This window comes from Pristiophorus japonicus, chromosome 15 (genome assembly GCF_044704955.1).
Source record: "Pristiophorus japonicus isolate sPriJap1 chromosome 15, sPriJap1.hap1, whole genome shotgun sequence".
Taxonomy (NCBI): Eukaryota; Metazoa; Chordata; class Chondrichthyes; family Pristiophoridae; genus Pristiophorus; species Pristiophorus japonicus.
In genome coordinates this window covers 93,501,697-93,522,308 of record NC_091991.1, presented here as the reverse complement: position 1 = coordinate 93,522,308, position 20,612 = coordinate 93,501,697, and the positions used below count along the sequence as shown (strand labels likewise).

Sequence of the window (20,612 nt, the reverse complement as noted above, 5' to 3'; positions counted from 1 at the left end):
GCCATCAGCCGGTCCAGGCAGCGGGCTGTCGAGGGGGTCGTTCAACCTGACTGCCTGCCTCTCTTCCGCGCGTACATCCGCGCCAGGGTGTCCTTGGAGATGGAGCACGCGGTGTCCACCGGTACGCTCGCGGCCTTCCGCGAGAGGTGGGCACCGGAGGGACTGGAGTGCATCGTCACGCCCGGCAACCAAATTTTAATTTGGTTTTATGTTTTAAAGTTTAATTTGTTTTAATTGCCGGTGTTTTTAGTGTCCCCCTCCCCTTTTATAGGGGCACTTGGAGAAAAAAATAAGATTTTAGTGCCCAAAAAAAAACTTTAAAAAACAAAAAACCCCCCAAAAAAACACAAAAAAATAGGGACCTTGGAAATGTTTGGTGCGCCCCCCAGATCGGGGGGTACCATTTTATGATTTAATGTTTTAATTTTCTCACAAAAAGAGTTCTGTGGACCAATGGTGGAGTTTTGGAGGCGTGGCCTATTCATTTGGAGCTGTGCTGCAGTGAGAGAAGGAACTCCCTGCTTTTGCCCCTGTCTTGAAGGCCGAGAGTGAACCCTGAGACCAGCCCAGGAAGAGGAGGAGAGGGCTGGCTTACTACAATTCAACGTCCAGAGGGAGAAGAGGAGAGCAGAAAATTTATCATTTATTGCTACTACAGAGAGTTGGAGAGAGGGGGAAAAGAACATCCTGAGAAAACACCATCCAGTGTGGAAGGAGGGAGAGTCGTTTCTACAATCTTTGACAGGTGGGTGTGTTTTGGTACATTCCCCAAAAGACTTTGTTGTATCGGTGGGGGGAGGAAAGAAGACTTGCTCGAGGGCCGGTACATCGCGGCGGGTGTGTGTGTGTGGAAGTGTGTGTGGGGGTCTTGCTTACAGCTAGGCCCCACACACCACTGAAGCACCCCTCCCCCATTGCCTAGCCTGGGATAGCTGGAGCTACCTGGCTGAAGATTTACTAATCACCCTATTAAACATCGTTGGGAGTGTGTGCCTGGGTGGCTCCAGCTGTCCCAGGTGAAGACATCTTCTCCTCCCACCCGAAGACCATCCCATAAGACTGTGCCTTCCTTTGTTTTCCATCATCTAGGGAGTGCGCCCCAGAAAAACACACACCCATCGCTGTGAGGGAAGACCTGCCCTCGCAGCTTCCCTTTTTCCCACCCCCCACACTCTCTCTCTCTGTCACTCTCTCTGTCTCTCCCCTCTCTCTCTGAGAGCTCCTTTCCTCCTTAATTGGAAAAACAATTGAGACAACTGAGCAGAGGGAGCAAGGCCCCTCCCCAATTGTCAACTAGGGGAGAGGTGTGCCTCATTGAGAGCTCCTCTGCTCATAAATTCAAACGAGGCCAATTTAAGAACATTAAGCCCTGTGACTCTGGGGTGGGTGTAGCCCTTAAAGGGACCCCGTGATGGCGACTCCATCCACGCCGGTGGCAGGGCCAGCTAAGACTTATGCGCAGTCGGTGTCTGCATCTCCTGCGCCTCCTGCTGCCCTGCCACCATTCAGACTAATTACTAAGAAAAACGGGGTCAAGAGCTACACTCACCCCACAATGAGCATTGAGGAGTGCGTGCGGGCGATGGCTGGGGTAGTCGGCCCCTCGGCCATTGTTGCAGCCTCCAAGATGTCTGGGAAGGCTGTATTCTTCCTGGGGTCGGAGCGGGCGGTGTCCCTGGCCCTTGAAAAGGGACGCACGGTGGGCGGGACGTTCCTGCTGGTGGACCCTCTCGAGGCCACCGCGCAGAGGTTCATCCTTTCAAACGTCTCGCCCTTTGTTCCCGCTGAGCTCCTCCTCCCTCACCTACACCAACTGGGGGAGGTAAGGTCAGGGATCAACCCCATCCCGCTCGGTCTCAGGGAGAACAGCCTGCACCATGTGTTCTCCTTCCGCCGCCAGCTCTTTGTCCGGCTGGCGCGGGAGGAGACAACAGAGGGCAATTTTAATGTGGTGCACGAGGGGACTGCCTACCGCGTCTTCTGGACGTTGGACGGCGTGCGGTGCCATGCCTGTAGGGAGGTGGGACACGTTCGCAAGAACTGCCCCGCCTCCAAGGCTGCCAAACCACCGAAGGCGGCTAAGGCTGGCGCTGACGCCACCCCTCCCCCAGTAGCGTCCGCGTGCCGGGAGCCGTAGGTGCGCGGGTATCGTCGGGGGCCTTTGTTTTCACGGCCTCTGGCGGGGGGGAGGGAGAGCGTCCGATCGGAAAGAGAGCGCGGAGGAAGGCAAAACATCTCGAGGCGGGTCCCCTCAGTGCGCCAGAAAGTTTGACCACCGCGCTCAGCCCAACCCCGTCACCGGCGAGCGCGGGGTGCCCTGAGCCCGTGCCCGAGCCCTTGACCAATACCGCAGAGGGGCTCGGGCGCGGGCAAGATAAGAAAAATGGAGGGGCGGAGCGGGAGGCCTCGGCAGACATGGAGGTCTCCCTGCCTCCGCGCACCCCCAGGAACAAAAGGAGGCGCCGCTCCAATGAGGCGGAGGGGGAACAACATCCCTCCACGGAAGAGTCGGTGCCCGCCGCGTGTCCCGCGTCCCCCACCAGCGCCGTAGACAGGAGGAATCTGTCCCTGGGGAGGGAGGGGCAGTCGAGGCTACCCAGCCTCTGCCTCCCGGGGATGGCGTGGAGGATCTGCCTGTCGTGGGGGGCGTGGGGCCAGCGGAGGAATACAAGGCCGCCGGGTCGAGCATCCCGGAAACTAAGGCGGGCGGGGCCGAAAAGGCCGAACCTGAACCCGCCCAGCCAATATCCAACTTCCCCCGGGATTTGCTCGACTCGGCAGAAATACACAGTATTAAAAATTTATATGAATCTGTACACGCTGGGCCGGAGGGTGGCGGCGGGGAGGGAGAAGTACACCAACCCTCGCCCCCTACTTTGGAGAAGGGGTACTTGGAGGACCTGGAGAATTTCCTAAACCAGGTCTCTCCGAGTTCCCCGGTTCCTGGGGCAGAGGGGGAACCCCTTCCGCTGTCACTTCCTGACCCAGCACCGCTTTTAAAAGAGCCCAGTGGGGACTCCTCTGCCGACGATCCTGGGGGTGGGATCGGGGCAGAGCCAGGGTCGGATGGAGCGGCCGGGCCGTTTACCGTGCCTCGTGCGGTCGACGGGCCGGCTGCTGGGGGACGGGGACTCGGTGGAGGACGAGGGAGAAGATCTCGAGTCCATCGCCAGTGAGGCGGTGGATCTCCTCGTGCCCGCCGCTGAGTCCCCCCTCATTCCCGTAGAGGAACTCCGGGACTTTTTGGTCCAGAGCCAGGGTCGCCGCAACCGAGCCCATCTGGCCCGGGAAAGATGGTCCGAGTCGGGGCTGCTCGTCGCTTCCGTCCGCGCCGCCGCTAAAACCATGGCCGCGTTCGGGCCCTTATCAAAGGCGCAAGGCCTTGAGCTGCGCCGGCACAAAAGATTCCTCGCTGGGCTGCTGAAGGAGTGGAGGTCAACAAACGACTCCCCTCTAGCCCACAATAGGTTAGGTAGAGGTTGCACTATGCTTTTGTCATGAAGATAACCATAGCCAGCCGCAACATCAACGGCGGCAGAGAGGCACACCGTAGATTTAACAATTTTTCGCTCCTGCGGGAGGGGAAATATGCGGTGTGCTTCCTGCAAGAAATCCACATCGTTCTGGGAGACGAGGCCACGTGGCTCCTGGATTGGCAAGGAGAGGTCCGCATGAGCCACCTCACTACCACTTCTTGTTATAATTTGATTTTATGTTTTAAAGTTTAATTTGTTTTAATTGCCGGTGTTTTTAGTGTCCCCCTCCCCTTTTATAGGGGGCACTTGGAGGAAAAAAAATAAGATTTTAGTGCCCCAAAAAAACTTTTAAAAAAACAAAAAAACAAAAAAAAACACACAAAAAAAGGGCCTTGGAAATGTTTGGTGCGCCCCCCAGATCGGGAGGGACACAATTTAATGATTTAATGTTTTAATTTTCTCCCAAAAAGAATTCTGTGGACAAGCACTCCAAAGGTCCCTTTGTTCATCTACACTATTAAGTGACCTACCGCTTAACGTGTAAACCCTTTCTTTATTAGCCCTCCCAAAGTGCATCACCTCACACTTCTCTGAATTAAATTCTATTTGCCACTGCTCTGCCCACCTGACCAGTAGATTGATATCCTCCTGCAGCCCCTAACTTTCCTCTTCATTATCAATCACACAGCCAATTTTAGTGTTGTCTGCAAACTTCTTAATCATACTCCCTATATTCAAATCTAAATCGTTGATATATACCACAAAAAGAAAGGGTCCCAGTACTGAGCCCTGCGGAACCCCACTGGAAACATCCTTCCAGTCACAAAAACATTCATCAATCATTACCCTTTACTTCCTACTTCCAAGCCAATTTTGGATCCAACTTGACACATTGCCGTGTATCCCATGGGCTTTAACCTTCATGACCAGTCTACCATGTGGGACCTTATCAAAAGCTTTGCTAAAGTCCATATATACTACATTGTCCGCACTACCCTCATTGACCCTCTTGGTTACCTCCTCAAAAAATTCAATCAGGTTAGTCAAACACGATCTTCCTTTAACAAATCTGACTGTCCCTAATTAATCCTTGCCTTTCCAAATGCAGATTTATCCTGCCTTTCAGGATTCTTTCCAATAATTTTCCCACCACTGAGGTTAGGCTGACAGGCCTGTAATTACTCGGCCTATCCCTTTCTCCCTTCTTAAACCAGGGTACTACATTAGCAGACCTCCAAACCTCCGGCACCATGCCCAGATCCAAAGAGGACTGGAAAATGATGGTCAAGGCCTCTGCTATTTCCTCCTTTACTTCGCTCAACAGCCTGGGATGCATTTCATCCGGGCCTGGGGACTTATCTACTTTCAAAGCTGCTAAACCCCTTAATACTTCCTCTCTCACTATATTTATTTCATCCAGAATATCACACTCCTCTTCGATAGCAGTATCTGCATTGCTCCTTTCCATTGTGAAAACAGATGCAAAGTATTCGTTAAGAACCTTCCCAACATCTTCCGCCTCCACAAAGATTACCCTCATGGTCTCTAATATACCCTTTCTTTAGTTACCCTCTTACTCTTATTATATTTATAGAACATCTTAGGGTTTTCCTTAATTTTACTGGCCAAGAATTTCTCGTGCTCTCTCTTAGCATTCCTAATATCCTTTTTAATTTTGCCTCTTAACTTTCTATATTCCTCTAAAGATTCTATAGTATTTAGCCGTCGATATATGACATAAGAATCCCTTTTTTTCTTAATCCTCCCCTGTAAGTCCCTAGACATCCAGGGGGCTCTAGAATTATTTTCCCAGCCTTTTTCTTTAATGGCACATGTTTGGCCTGAGCCTTCCGGGTCTCCTCCTTAAATGCCTCCCACTGTTCCGACACTGATTTACCCACAAGTAGCTGTTTCCAGTCCACCATGGCCAAATCACTCCTTAACTTAGCAAAATTAGCTTTACCCCAATTCAGAACTTTTATTCCAGGCCTATTCTTGTCCTTATCCATCACCAACTTGAATCTGACTGAATTATGGTCACTGGCACCCAAGTGCTCTCCCACTAATACCCCTTCAAACTGCCCAGCTTCATTCCCCAAAACTAAATCCAAGACCGCCCCCTCTCGTGTTGGGCTTGCTACATACTGACTAAAAAAGTTCTCTTGAATGCATTTCAAAAATTCCGCACACTCTATACCCTTCACTCTAAATTTGTCCCAATCAATATTTTAATAGTTAAAATCCCCTACTATTACTACCTATGGTTTTTGGACTTCACAGTAATTTGCCTACATATTTGCTCCTGTATCTCCCTCCTACTGTTTGGGGGTTTATAATACACAACCAGCAGTGTGATCACCCCTTTTTTATTTTTCAATTCGACTCATATGGCCTCATTTGATGATCCCTCTAACATATCATCCCTCCTCACCGCCGTAATATTTTCTTTAATCAGTAGCGCAACCCCCCCCCCTCCCCCTTTTTACCCCTCTCTCTATCTTGTCTAAAAATCCTGGAGTCAGGAATATTGATCTGCCAAACCTGCCCCTCTTTCAGCCATTTTTCTGTAATGACTATGTCATACTCCCAAATATCTAACTGTGCTCTTAGCTCATCCGCCTTATTTGCTATACTCCTTGCATTTAAGTATATACCATTCAGCACAGGAAGACATATTAAACCCTAATGTAGGAAACCATGCAACCAATTTGCACTCAGCAAGGTCCCACAAACAGCATCTATTTCGGAGTGACTGATGACAACGTGGTCCGCCTGCATTTCTGAGGACATCACAATAACTATTAACACCACAACGACCCTATATTGTGCTATTGACACTTTTAGGGTGAAGGCATGGGATTGGGGGTTAGTGCTGAGAATGTGTTTGAGGTTAGTGGTTAGAGTTAGAAACTGCTATTGGCAACACATTGTCAATAGCAGAAATTGCTGTTGAAAATTTCTGATTGCAGCACTCCCTCAGTACTGCATTTCAGTGTCACCCTCTGGTATGGGCTCAAATGTCTGTTTTGGGACGTGAACCCACACCCTTCTTACTCAGTGGTGAGAGTGCTGCCACTGAGCCTGATCTGACACTTTGACCTTTAGAATTCTTTATAGAAATAACAGAGAATGAAAAAAGGAAATGCAGTGGATATGGCATATTGATTTTCAAAAATGTATTTGCCAATGAGATTTATGGTAAAGATAATGGCATATGGCATTAAAGGGAAAGTGGCCACATGGAAAGAGAGATGGCTGGAAGGTAGAAAGCAGAGGGTGCAGGTCATGGTTTATCAGACTGAGAAGATATGTTAGTGGTGTTAAAAGAAAGACTTGCTTTTCTACTGCACGTTTATATCCTCAGGACAGTGTTTTATAGCCAGTGAAGTTATTTTGAAGTGTAAGCATTATTACTTTGTAGGAAAACAATTCCACAAATGTCAGTTCTACAGCTGCTCTTATTTGCATATATATGATTGGGAATTGTAAATTGAGGAACAAAAAATGTAAATTTATAAACAGCAAATTTGAGGGGGAGATATGTCAAATTGTGCTGAGGATTGTGAAAAATGCAGAAGAACGTAGGTGGCAGATGTGGTTCAATGTAGAGAAATGTGCAGTAAAGAAAACTTGTACTTACTTAGCACCTATTTTACATGCCAAAGCGCTAGACAGCCAACAATTTACTTTTGAAGTGTAGTCACTGTTTTGTCAGCAAAAGTGGCAGCCGATTTGTATGCAGCAAGGATCCGCAAACAGCAATGAGATGATTGACCATTTAATCTGTTTCCGGTACTGCTGGTTGAGAGTTGAATGGCCAGGACACCATGAATAATGTCATCTTTTACATCTAAAGGAATGGGTAAGTGGGGCCTTAGTTTAATATAAAAATGAGAAAACGTTGAAAATCTCAGTGGGTCAGGCAGCATCTGTGAAGATATCAGGGGAAGTCAGAATCAGGGGAAGTCATAACGGGGAACAAAGAAATGGCAGACCAATTGAACAAGTACTTTGGTTCGGTATTCACTAAGGAGGACACAAACAACCTTCCGGATATAAAAGGGGTCAGAGAGTCTAGTAAGGAGGAGGAACTGAGGGAAATCCTTTTTAGTCGGGAAATTGTGTTGGGGAAATTGATGGGATTGAAGGCCGATAAATCCCCAGGGCCTGATGGACTGCATCCCAGAGTATTAAGGAGGTGGCCTTGGAAATAGCGGATGCATTGACAGTCATTTTCCAACATTCCATTGACTCTGGATCAGTTCCTATCGAGTGGAGGGTAGCCAATGTAACCCCACTTTTTAAAAAAGGAGGGAGCGAGAAAACAGGGAATTACAGACTGGTCAGCCTGACCTCAGTAGTGGGTAAAATGATGGAATCAATTATTAAAGATGTCATAGCAGCGCATTTGGAAAGAGGTGACATGATAGGTCCAAGTCAGCATGGATTTGTGAAAGGGAAATCATGCTTGACAAATCTTCTGGAATTTTTTGAGGATGTTTCCAGTAGAGTGGACAAGGGAGAACCAGTTGATGAGGTATATTTGGACTTTCAGAAGGCTTTTGACAAGGTCCCACACAAGAGATTAATGTGCAAAGTTAAAGCACATGGGATTGGGGGTAGTGTGCTGACATGAATTGAGAACTGGTTGTCAGACAGGAAGCAAAGAGTAGGAGTAAATGGGTACTTTTCAGAATGGCAGGCAGTGACTAGTGGGGTACCGCAAGGTTCTGTGCTGGGGCCACAGCTGTTTACACTGTACATTAATGATTTAGACGAGGGGATTAAATGTAGTATCTCCAAATTTGCGGATGACACTAAGTTGGGTGGCAGTGTGAGCTGCGAGGAGGATGCTATGAGGCTGCAGAGTGACTTGGACAGGTTGGGTGAGTGGGCAAATGTATGGCAGATGCAGTATAACATAGATAAATGTGAGGTTATCCACTTTGGTGGTAAAAACAGAGAGACAGACTATTATCTGAATGGTGACAGATTAGGAAAAGGGGAGGTGCAATGAGACCTGGGTGTCATGGTACATCAGTCATTGAAGGTTGGCATGCAGGTACAGCAGGCGGTTAAGAAAGCAAATGGCATGTTGGCCTTCATAGCGAGGGGATTTGAGTACAGGGGCAGGGAGGTGTTGCTACAGTTGTACAGGGCCTTGGTGAGGCCACACCTGGAGTATTGTGAACAGTTTTGGTCTCCTAACTTGAGGAAGGATATTCTTGCTATTGAGGGAGTGCAGCAAAGGTTCACCAGACTGATTCCCAGGATGGTGGGACTGATCTATCAAGAAAGACTGGATCAACTGGGCTTGTATTCACTGGAGTTCAGAAGAATGAGAGGGGACCTCATAGAAACGTTTAAAATTCTGATGGGTTTAGACAGGTTAGATGCAGAAAGAATGTTCCCAATGTTGGGGAAGTCCAGAACCAGGGGTCACAGTCTAAGGATAAGGCGTAAGCCATTTAGGACCGAAATGAGGAGAAACTTCTTCACCCAGAGAGTGGTGAACCGGTGGAATTCTCTACCACAGAAAGTTGTTGAGGCCAATTCACTAAATATATTCAAAAAGGAGTTAGATGAAGTCCTTACTACTAGGGGGATCAAGGGGTATGGCGAGAAAGCAGGAATGGGGTACTGAAGTTGCATGTTCAGCCATGAACTCATTGAATGGCGGTGCAGGCTAGAAGGGCCGAATGGCTTACTCCTGCACCTATTTTCTATGTTTCTATATCTATGTTTCTATAAACAGAGTTAACGTTTCAGATCTGTGACCCTTCATCAGAACTGGAAAAGTTCTGGAGATGTAACAGATTGTTAAGGAAGTACAGGGCAATGAAAGCGGGAGGGGGAGAAAAGAACAAAAGGGAAGGTCTGTGATAGGGTGGAAGGCAGGAGAGATTTAAGAGACAAAAGGGATAATGCGCAAAAATGAGATGGTCATGTCACAAGTTTGGAAACAAAAGATAAGTCTCGATCGGGTATGAATGGCAGAATCATCACCTGCCACAGGAAAGAGAAACAAAAAAGGGGGTACAAAAAAAGCGGAAAGGGAAAGTAAATATGGGCAGAGGTTATGGTCTGAAGTTGTTGAACTCGATGTTGAGTCCAGAAGGCTGTAAAGTGGCTAAACGAAAGATGAGGTGTTGTTCCTCGAGCTTGCGTTGAGCTTCACTGGAACAGTGTAGGAGGCCGAGGACGGAGGAATCAGAGTGGGAATGGAGCGGGGAATTAAAGTGACAGGCGACCGGAAGCTCAGGGTCACACTTACGGACTGAACGAAGGTGTTCTGCAAAGTGGTCACCTAGTCTACGCTTACTCTCCCCAATGTAGAGGAGACCACATCGTGAGTAGCGAATACAGTATACTAAATTGAAAGAAGTACAAGTAAATCGCTGTTTCACCTGGAAGGAGTGTTTGGGGCCCTGGATAGTGGGAAGGGAGGAGGTAAAAGGGCAGGTGTTGCATCTCCTGCGCTTGCACGGGAAGGTTCCATGGAAAGGGGAGGGAGTGCTGGGAGTGATTGAAGAGTGGACCAGGGTGTCATGAAGGGAGTGATCCCTTCGGAACGGTGAGAGGGGAGGGGAAGATGTGATTGGTGGTGGGATCCCGCTGGACGTGGCGGAAATGGAGGCGGATGATCCGTTGAACGGGAGGCTAGTGGGGTGAAAGGTGAGGACAAGGGGGGAACCCTGTCGTGGTTCTGGGAGAGAGGGAAAGGGGTGAGAGCAGAAGTGCGTGAAATAGAACGGACATGGCTGAGGGCCATGTCAACCACAGTGGAGGGGAATCCTTGATTGAGGAAAAAGGAAGACATGTCAGAGACACAAGTGTGAACGGTGGCATCGTCAGAACAGATGTGACGGAGACGGAGAAACTGGGAGAATAGAATGGAGTCCTTACAGGATGCGGGTTGGGAGGAAGTGTAGGTCCAGGTAGCTGTGGGAGTCTGTGAGCGTATAGTGAATGTTTGTCAATAGACTATCCCCAGAAATGGAGACAGAGAAGTCGAGGAAAGGAAGAGTCGGAGATGGACCATGTGAAGGTGAGGGAAGGGTGAAAATTGGATGTAAAGTGAATGAAATTTTCTAGTTCAGAGCGAGAGCAGGAAACGGCACTGATACAGTCATCAATGTACTGGAAAAAGAGGTGAGGGAGGGGACCCGAGTAGGACTGGAACAAAGGATGTTCCACATATCCCACGAAAAGGCAGGCATAGCTGGGCCCATGCAGGTTCCCATAGCAACACCTTTAATTTGGAGGAAGTGAGTAGAGTCAAAGGAGAAGTTGTTCAATGTGAGAACAAGTTCAGCTAGGCGGAGGTGGGTGGTGGCTGGTTGGGCCTTTGTTCGAGGGACTCAGGCCATCTTGCTGGGGGATGGAAGTGTAGAGGATTGGACATCCATGGTGAAAAGGAGATGGTTGGAGCCGGGAAATTGCAGAGGGCATCGGAGGAGTCGGGAATGTAGGTGGTAAGAGAGTGGACAAGGGGAGAAAAAATAGCGTAGCGCTAGGAAGAAATAAGTTCCGTGGGGCAAGAACAGGCTGAAACGATGGGTCTACCAGGGCAGTCCTGTTTGTGGATCTTGGGAAGGAGGCAGAAGCGGGCTGTGCGGGGTTGGGGAACTATGAGGTTGGTGGCTGTGGAGGGAAGATCTCCAGAGGAGATGAGGTGAGTGATGGTCTGGGAAATGATGTTCAATGATGGCTTAGTTTAATATCTCGTCTAAAAGATGGCACCTCCAACGATGAAGTACCAGCCTAGATTATGTGCTCATGTCGTGAAGTTTGAATCTGCTAAGAGATATGAGTGCTGCCACTGAGCTAAGAGTGATGTTTTAATGCATTTTGGAAGTAAGATTAGGGAAAAAAGTCCACCTTAAATGGTGAGGTTTTAAATGGAGTGGAGGAGCAGCAGGTACACAGATCATTAAAGGTGGCCGTTCCAGTACATGAGGCCATAAGAAAGTCCTTTACATTGACTTCAGTGGAAAGGGAAATCAGGCAGGGTGTATATCAGACGGTTGATCCACTGTTGTCCATTTTCATCACCCGCCAAAGTTGAATTTCACCCTCCTTGTCTGCGATGATAGCCTCCAGAGTTCTGAGGGACTGCAGCATCATTGAAGGTACCATTCTTCAGAGGAGGTGTTAAACTAAAACCCCGTCTGCCTTTTAGAATCATAAAATCAGGTCGTTTGGCTCATTTAATCTGTGCCAGTTTTTTTTCCAAGTAACTAATTCCCCTTTAAAGGTTTGCACTGACTCTACCTCAAAAATGGTTCATCACGTTCTAGCCACACTGGAAAGGATATTTTCTAACCTCTAATTCTTTGTGTTACTCTCATCACCGAAATGAAATAAACTATCACCATGTAACTTATCATAACCATTCATATCAATTTTCTTAAGTGCAGTGAAAAAAACCCAACCTTTCAAATTTCTCTTCATATCTGTGACTGATCACCCGACTAATATCCCAGTGGATCTACCCTGCTACTGTTCCATTGTTTTTATATCCTTCCTAGAAATAGGGTGCTGAAAGCTATACATAATACTCCAGCTGTGGCCTAATTAAAATCTTGTACAACTGATGAAAGGCCATCAACCTGAAATGTTAACTCTGTTTTTCTCTCCACACCTGCCTGACCTGCTGAGTATTTCCAACACTATCTGTTTTTATTTCAGACTTCCAGCATCCGCAGTATTTTGCTTTTGTACATTATTTCCTTGGTTTTGTATTCTATGCCTGTAATTACAAAACTAAGGATTTAGCTTAGCTTCTTTATGGCTTCATGTACTGGAACGGCAGTTTAATGACCTGTGTACCTGCACACCAAAGTCCCTCTGCTTTTATTTAGAAAGAAAAACATGCATTTAGATAGCACCTTTCACAACCTCAGGACATCCCAAAGCGCTTTACAGCCATTGAAGTATTTTTGAAGTGTAGTCGCTGTTGTAAATAATTAAGGTTAGCTGAGCATATAGTATAGGCAGCAAACACTACAAGATTGTGCGCATTTTTTTATCAACACACATTTTTTTAATATATTCACATAGGTAATTATAATTAACTTATGAGGCAAATGACCTAGTTTGGCAGAGAACTTGCTGGGAAATTAAATGTTAATTTAGCATACGAAATAGAAATAACATACGCTTGTTACTTCTAAATGTTACATGAGGCTAAGCTAAATGTTAGATCAAAGGTGATTAATGTGCCAACAGTAGTTTGTTTTCCCAAAAGACTAAATAATGGCTCAGAATTTACGGTCGAAGGCTTCCTGCGCGCTGGTGGATGCCTCCAACCACAAAGATTTCTACCAAAGTAGCTGTTGGCCTAGGAGGTTCGGAGACTTCTGGTCCTGAGCATCTACGCGAAGGTCTGCGTAAAGGCACACATATCCCAGGAGTGTATGGGCTTCGCGTGCATCACTGGGATCACGTGGGCCGACTGTGGCTCAGTCTGTGTAACCCTTGCTTTTGAGTCAAGATTGTGGGTTCAAGTCCCACTCCAGCGACTTGGGCACAAAATCTAGGCTGACAAACCAGTGCCGTACTGAGGGAGCGCTGCACCATTAAAGTGCTCCCTTTGGGATCAGATGTTAAACCAGGGCCCCAACTACCCTCTCGTATGGAGGTAAATGATCACATGGCACTACTTGAAGATCAGGAGAATTCTCCCCATGGCCAATATTTACCCCTCAACCAACATCACTAAAAACAGATGTTATCAAATTGTTGTTGTGGGATTTTAGTATTGGCCCAGAAATTGCGGTCGGAGGCTTCCCGCGCGTGGGTGGATGCCTCTGACCTCAGAAATTTCTATGAAAGTACCTGGTGCACAGAAGGTTCGGAGTCTTGCGGTCCTGGGCATCTCGCGAAGGCCTGTGTAGGGGCCCCCGTATCCCAGGAGCGTATGGGATTCATACACATCACTGGGATCAGGTGGGCCAGCTCAACCTATCAGAGTAGGAGAATCCCCATTCATACCTATTGTTGAGTTACGATATATGGAATCACTATAAGCATGAATGGGAATACAGAGGTACCCCAAAAACACAGAAACACTGAAAATAAATTTTAAAAACATCACATATTTCAAATTAATAAAAATAGAACTTAATTATTTAAAACAAAGATTACATATTTTGAAAAATAAATTTACATATTTTACTTACCTTATACAAAATAAACTTACCTTATTTAACAGGATTTTAAATGTTTAAATTTTAAAATATGTATTTTTCTGAATTTTAAAAGTCTTATGCTGATAAAAGCAAGTCTTACGACTGCTTTTATCAGTCGTAAGAATTACAAGGGCATTCGCTGGGCAGAAGTTGGGCAAATAGCCCAACTCTCCACCCGTGGGAGGCCCTTTACTTTCAGATGCAGTGGATCTGTCAGGAGTATTCTTGACAGATCGCAAGCTCTGGGATTACGCGCATGCGCTTTGCATACCTAAACACAGAACTTGCAGGGCCCCTATGTGCGCGTATGCACTCATAGGGGCCGCGAATACAGCCTGTTAAATAATTGGTTAGCTTCTTTCGGTAATAGATAAACATCTCACCGATTGTGTTGGGAAATGGCTGTAAATAGTGAGCGATACAGACTGAGACTGATGCTGCGAAGTACAGCATGTTCATATCTGATCCCTCTTCTCCCCTGCCCTCCCACCCCGAAATACCGACGCACCCATCCCACATTACACTGACTGAAGAGAAAGTGGGAGTTAAAGTTGAGGTCAAAAGTTGTGAAAATCAATACATCGGAGTTACATTCATTCCTGGGACTGTTGAACTATTTCGGGAACTTTCTGCCGAACTTGAGCACGTTGTTGGAGCCGCTACATGTGCTCCTGCGTAAGGGTTGCGATTGGTTTTGGGGGGACTGTCAGGAACGGGCTTTTGATTGGGCGTGAAACCTACTTTGTTCAAACAAGTTGTTGACCTGTACGACCCCTGTAAAAAATTAGTTCTTACATGCGATGCATCGTCCTATGGGGTTGGGTGCGTGTTGCAGCAGGGCAATGTTGAGGGTCAACTACAACCTATGGCTTATGTCTCCAGGTCGCGCTCTCAAGCAGAACGGGGATATGGCATGGTTGAGAAGGAAGCGCTTGTATGTGTCTATGGTGTAAAAAAAATGTATCAGTACCTCTTTGGCAGGAAGTTTGAGTTAGAGACGGACCACAAGCCATTAACATGTCTGTCATCTGACAGAAAGGCTATCAATGACAACGCATCAGCTCGCATACAGTGATGAGCCCTCACGCTGGCTGCTTATGAGTACTCCATCCGACACCGGCCCGGCACTGAAAATTGCGCTGACGCACTCAGCAGGCTTCCGCTGGCTCCGACTGAGGGGGCAGCGGAGCAAAGCGCCGAGATGGTCATGGCTGTCGATGCCTTCGATAGCGCAGGCTCCCCCATCACAGCCCGCTAGATCAAAATCTGGACAAACAGAGATCCCCTCCTATCCCTGATTAAGAAATGTGTCCTGACTGGGGATTGGGCGTCCACACATGGAGCATGCCCTGAGGAGGTCAGACCGTTCCACAGACGGATGGATGAGCTCTCCATCCAAGCCGACTGCTACTATGGGGCAGCCGGGTAGTTATGCCCCAGAAGGGCAGGGAGGCATTCATCCGGGAACTCCACAGCGAGCACCCAGGCATTGTGCTGATGAAGGCCATTGCCCGGTCACACGTTTGGTGGCCTAGAATTGATTCAGACCTGGAACACTCTGTTCGCAGGTGCACGACTTGTGCCCAGCTGGGTAATGCCCCCAGGGAGGCCCCGCTCAGCCCGTGGCCCTGGCCCACAAGGCCATGGTCATGCATTCATGTTGACTACGCAGGCCCATTCATGGGTAAGATGTTGTTTATTGTGGTAGATGTGTACTCGAAATGGATCGAGTGCATCATTCTGAATTCATGCACGTCATCCACCACCGTGGAAGCCTACGTGCGATCTTTGCAACCCATGGCTTGCCGGACATACTGGTTAGTGATAATGGCCCATGTTTCACAAGCTACGAATTCCGAGAGTTTATGTCGGGCAATGGCATCAACCACGTCAGGACTGCGCCGTTCAAGCTGGCCTCCAATGGCCAGGCGGAATGTGCGGTCCAAATCATTAACCAAGGTATGCTCAGGATTCAAGGACCCTCCCTACAATGCTGCCTATCGCGCCTCCTGCCGGCCTATAGATCCCAACCGCACTTGCTCACGGGGGTCCCGCCCGCAGAGCTACTAATGAAACGGACACTTAAAACTCGGTTGTCCCTCATTCATCCAGTCCTGACCGACATAGTTGAGGGCAAGCGCAAGTCACAAAATGAGTACCATGACCGTAATGCGAGGGGGAGATGTATAGAAATAAATTATCCTATATTCGTCCTCAATCATGCCATGGAGCCCAAATGGCTTGAGGGTACTGTAATTGACAAAGAGGGAAATAGGGTCATCGTGATAAAACTCAACAATGGTCATATATGCCGTAAGCATCTGGACCAAGTAAAAAAAGGTTCAGCATCGACACGGAGGAACCTGAAGAAGACCATGAGATGGAGCTCACAACACCGCCAGTGAACGAGCAACAAGAACATTCAGAAGAATGCACAGTCCCTGCGGTCAGCCCGGACAGGCCGGAATCACTACAGGTGACGGACACTCAATGTCAGTGTCCAACAACCAGAGCCCCAACTGCGGCGCTCCACAAGGGAGCGTAGACCACCTGAAAGACTAAACCTATGATCCCAATAAGACTTTGGGGGGGAAAGTGATGTCATGTATGTAACCACAATGTAACACCACTGTATTACTGTATACACTCAACCTAGATGCACACCTTGACCACAAGGGGTGAACTTGTGGAAGACATTCCTTACCTGATCACACAGGTATAAAAAGGGAGGTCCCACGCAGGGTCATCACTTGGAGTCCTGTGAATAAAGAGTTAAGGTCACAGAGTGAACTTGTCCCCAGAATGTGCCTCGTGTGGTTTCATGCTGTAGAGTAAGGACTTTACAGCGCCCACCTCTGGATGCAGGATGACACATTGGTATTGAGACCGCTATGCTCTGAAAACAAAGATATTAGCGGCTTGTGATCAGTTTCAAGCTCGAAACGAAGCCCAAATAGATTCTGATGCATCTTTTTAACCCCATATTCGCAGGCTAAAGCTTCTTTCTACCATGCCATAGGCTCTTTCCGCTTTAGGCATGCTTCTTGATGCGTACGCAACGGGTTGTAGTTTGCCTGACTCATTGGATTGTTGGAGCATGCAACCAACCCCATGTGATGAAGCATCACAGGCCAATACTAAATGCTTGCATGGGTCATAATGTACCAGCAATTTGTTGGAACAAAGCAGCCTGTCTCAAAGGCCCTGTCTTGAGATACACTCAAAACCCAGTTATCGCCTTTTCTGAGCAGCATGTGCAGTGGCTCTAATAATGTGCTCAATTTAGGTAAGAAATTACCGAAGTAGTTACAGAGATCGATAGATTTTTAGACTCTAAGGGAATCAAAGGATATGGGGATCGGGCAGGAAAGAGGAGTTGAGGTCGAAGATCAGCCATGATATTGAATGGCGGAGCAGGCTCGAGGGGCTGCATGGTCTACTCCTGCTCCTATTTCTTATGTTCTTATTCTATGTGGGAAGAAATACATGTAAATTGTTCTCACAAGTAATGTTTGGGGCCCTGGGCAGTTGTGTGGGAGGAGGTTTATGGCTATAATCATCAACTCATTCAAAACTCCACTATCCACATCCTGTCCATCAGCCCATGCTGACCTGTCTTGGTTCCCTTCCCCTGCCATCAACACATTGAATATAAATATCTGGTCCTTGTCTAGAAATGCTCCATGACCTCACACACAACTTCCTCCAGCGTTCCATTCCTTCCCATGCCCTTTGATCCCGGCTTTCTGAACATCTCTCTCACTCGCTGTTCCGTCATCAGCATCAGTCTTCAGCTTCCTTGGCCGCAACCTCAGGAATTATCCGTTTCCCCCCCCCCCCGCCATTCCTCCATACCTTTATCTCCCCACCTTTGAGGCCTTCTAAAAACCCATCTCCTCGTCCAGACTTTGTCTTCTTTCCTGTCTCTTCCAGTAAGGCTAATTACCTGTTTCTTTCTTCCTCTGGGAAGCACCGGGGGCTGTTCCTATATTAAAGGTGCTATATGGACGCAAGCTGTTGTTCTCTGGCTTGCACATGTATAAAGAATGATGACTTGAGGAAAGTGCGGGAGGGCTCCCAGCACCTTTGAACTCAGACCCTAACAAAAGTCAGCACTTTCAGGAGGGGGAAACATCAGTTAAAGTAGCACTTTAGTCTGACACCAGTTTCAGCGATCGCCATAGGATCGCTCAGTTGTTCTATATCAGTGGGGAACAAGCCTGTTTCTGCATATGTAAATTGGGTAATGGCAGAACTCCAATCCTGACCATTGGTCACTTCTTTCACTGAAGAGTTTTGTCTGTTCAAACCTCAGAACTGATTTTAACACTATGCATCGGGTGTGGGGGGAAGAGAACGGGTGAACGTTAAAATCGCCCAGGTTACTTATCTGCTTGAAAGCTGCCAGGAACCCATCGATCCAAATTTTAACATGATTGACTGAGCAGGCAGCAAGGACACCTGGCCTTGCTGCCAGTGGGGTCCTTCTTTACATAGGCACATCGAGCTCCAGCGACCTGACTGCAATTTTAACTGAAATAAAATCAGAAAATGCTGGAAATACTCATCAGGTCAGGCAGCAACTGTGGAGAGAGAAACAGTTAATATTTCAGATTGATGATGAAACTGTTTCCCTCAACAGATGCTGCCTGACCTGATGAGTATTTCCAGCATTTTCTGATTTTATTTCAGATTTTCAGCATTGGCAGTATTTGGTTTTGTAATTTAAATTGGATGGCTTGAGGGAGGAATCCACTCTGGCTGTCCCATCAGGTGAAGGCAGCGGGGAAGAGGAGCAGGGACCAGAAGAGACCCAAACAGGTCAGTTTCTTCACTTTCCTCCTGGGGATTACTACCCCAGGCCCCACAAGGAATGCTTCGGCCTTCCCTGACTGTCAGACCCCAGGAGACGACTCCCTGATGCCGATCTCGCCACCTATCTGGAGTGGTCATGCTGCATCAGCGCCGTGCGATTGTCCACCGCTTCCCAACCTGGACTTACAATCCGGGCTCAAGTACCTTAAAGGGAAATTTGACTCAGTTTGTAATAGGTTAGAGGTCCCCTTAAAAATAGAACTTCATCTAATTTCCATTTTTCCATTGCAAGTCAGGAATGCCTGTGTGTGTCTGGGCCTGTTGAATTGTTTACCTGAAGCTGATTTTTTAAATCACTGTCTCCTGTCCAACATTCCTCCTTGAACCAACGCCACACATTCATCTCAATGCTTGCCACATTTACCTACATAACAACAATTCAAAAACTATTGGATATGAAGTGCTTTGGGATGCCCTGAGGATGTGATAAAGGCATTATATACATCTAAGTTCTACCTTTCTAAATGAAGAGAGGCACAGTGAGTGCTAATGAACGAGGCGGGTGAGCATTTATAATTGTGTACCCAGTGCACAGTCTTTGGGCCAAGAGTCACTTTCCTGGACATTTCAGATGAGCAGTGTATCAGCAGGCTGTGTTTCACCAGGCAGACTATTTTGCAGCTTCCTGTATCAGGCACTGCTGCCTGCTGGACTAGGGGGCCATGCTTTGCCAGTGGCTGTCAAAGTTACCACAGAGCAAGTACGGTGTTAGCTGTGGCAGAGTCAGAAGGTAGTGGGTTTGAGTCCCACTCCAGGGACTTGAGCACATAAAAATCTAGGCTGACGCTCCAGTGCAGTGCTGATGGAGTGCTGCACTATCGGAGGTGCCGTCATTCAGATGAGATGTTAAACTGAGGTCCTGTTTGCTCTCTCAGGTGGATGTAAAAGATCCCTGACACTATTTTGAAGAAGAGCAGGGGAGTTATCCCCGGTGTCCTGGTCAATATTTATCCCTCAACATAACACACACATATATATACATATATGATCTAATTGAATGGCAGAACAGGGTTGAGGGGCTGAATGGCCTCCTGTTGCTGTGTTCCTATGACGGAGGGGCACCAGTAAATGGGGGATAGGGGAGGGGCACCAGTAAATGGGGGATAGGGGAGGGGCACCAGTAAATGGGGGATAGGGGAGGGGAGGGGCACCAGTAAATGGGGGATAGGGGAGGGGCAACAGTAAATGGGGGATAGGGGAGGGGCACCAGTAAATGGGGGATAGGGGAGGGGCACCAGTACATGGGCGATAGGGGACGGGCACCAGTAAATGGGGGATAGGGGAGGGGCACCAGTAAATGGGGGATAGGGGAGAGCAACCAGTAAATGGGGGATAGGGGAGGGGCACCAGTAAATGGGGGATGGGGAAGGGCACCAGTAAATGGGGGATTGGGGAGGGGCACCAGTAAATGGGGGATAGGGAAGGGGCACCAGTAAATGGGGGATTGGGGAGGGGCACCAGTAAATGGGGGATAGGGGAGGGGCACCAGTAAATGGGGGATAGGGAGGGGCACCAGTAAATGGAGGATAGGGGAACCAGCCCACACTAGGTACGTGCTACAGAGCAGGTCTCCAGTCGTCCTGGTTCAACCCTTGCCACAGGATAAAGGCCTAGCTCTGTCAAGCCCGTGTGGTGGCTGATGTGCAACGGTCACCACACGTTAAAAAAATCCACGCACAGGCATCTTCCACCCCCCTCAACTGGAGTTCATGACTGGAACATCGGGTTCTTCATTGAAACATCTGTGAACTCTTGTGGAAGCAAGTCATCCTCGTTTGAGGGACCGCCTATGATGATGATGATGATCTTCTAGACTTATCTTTTGTTTATTTACTTGTCCCATTATCATCTCTTTTTGCTATGAGAATATGTTTTGTCATTTAATCACTCCCGCCTTCCACCTTATCACAGACCTTGCCTTTTGTTTGTTTCTCCCCTCCCCCTTTCCCTGACCCTGCTCTTGCTTAAAACCCGTTACATCTCGAACTTTTTCCAGTTCTGACGAAGGGTCATCGACCCGAAACGTTCACTCTGTCTCTCTCTCTCTCCACAGATGCTGCCTGATCTG

The 20,612-nt window shown here is 47.9% G+C and overlaps 1 protein-coding gene across 3 annotated transcripts in view; it reads left to right on the top strand.

The window, feature by feature from the left end:
• The window catches only part of LOC139280904 (tetraspanin-33), a 119,940-nt gene that overhangs the window by 23,946 nt on the left and 75,382 nt on the right, over positions 1 to 20,612 (top strand). The window contains exon 2 of one of the 3 annotated variants that reach the window (XM_070900709.1): positions 440 to 745. The exons of 1 other annotated variant lie outside the window; for it this stretch is intronic. The gene's annotated coding sequence lies outside the window, so the exon portion shown is untranslated. Of the gene's footprint in view, positions 1 to 371; positions 746 to 20,612 lie in introns of those variants that run through there. One more of the 3 variants, XM_070900710.1, reaches the window with a different exon arrangement.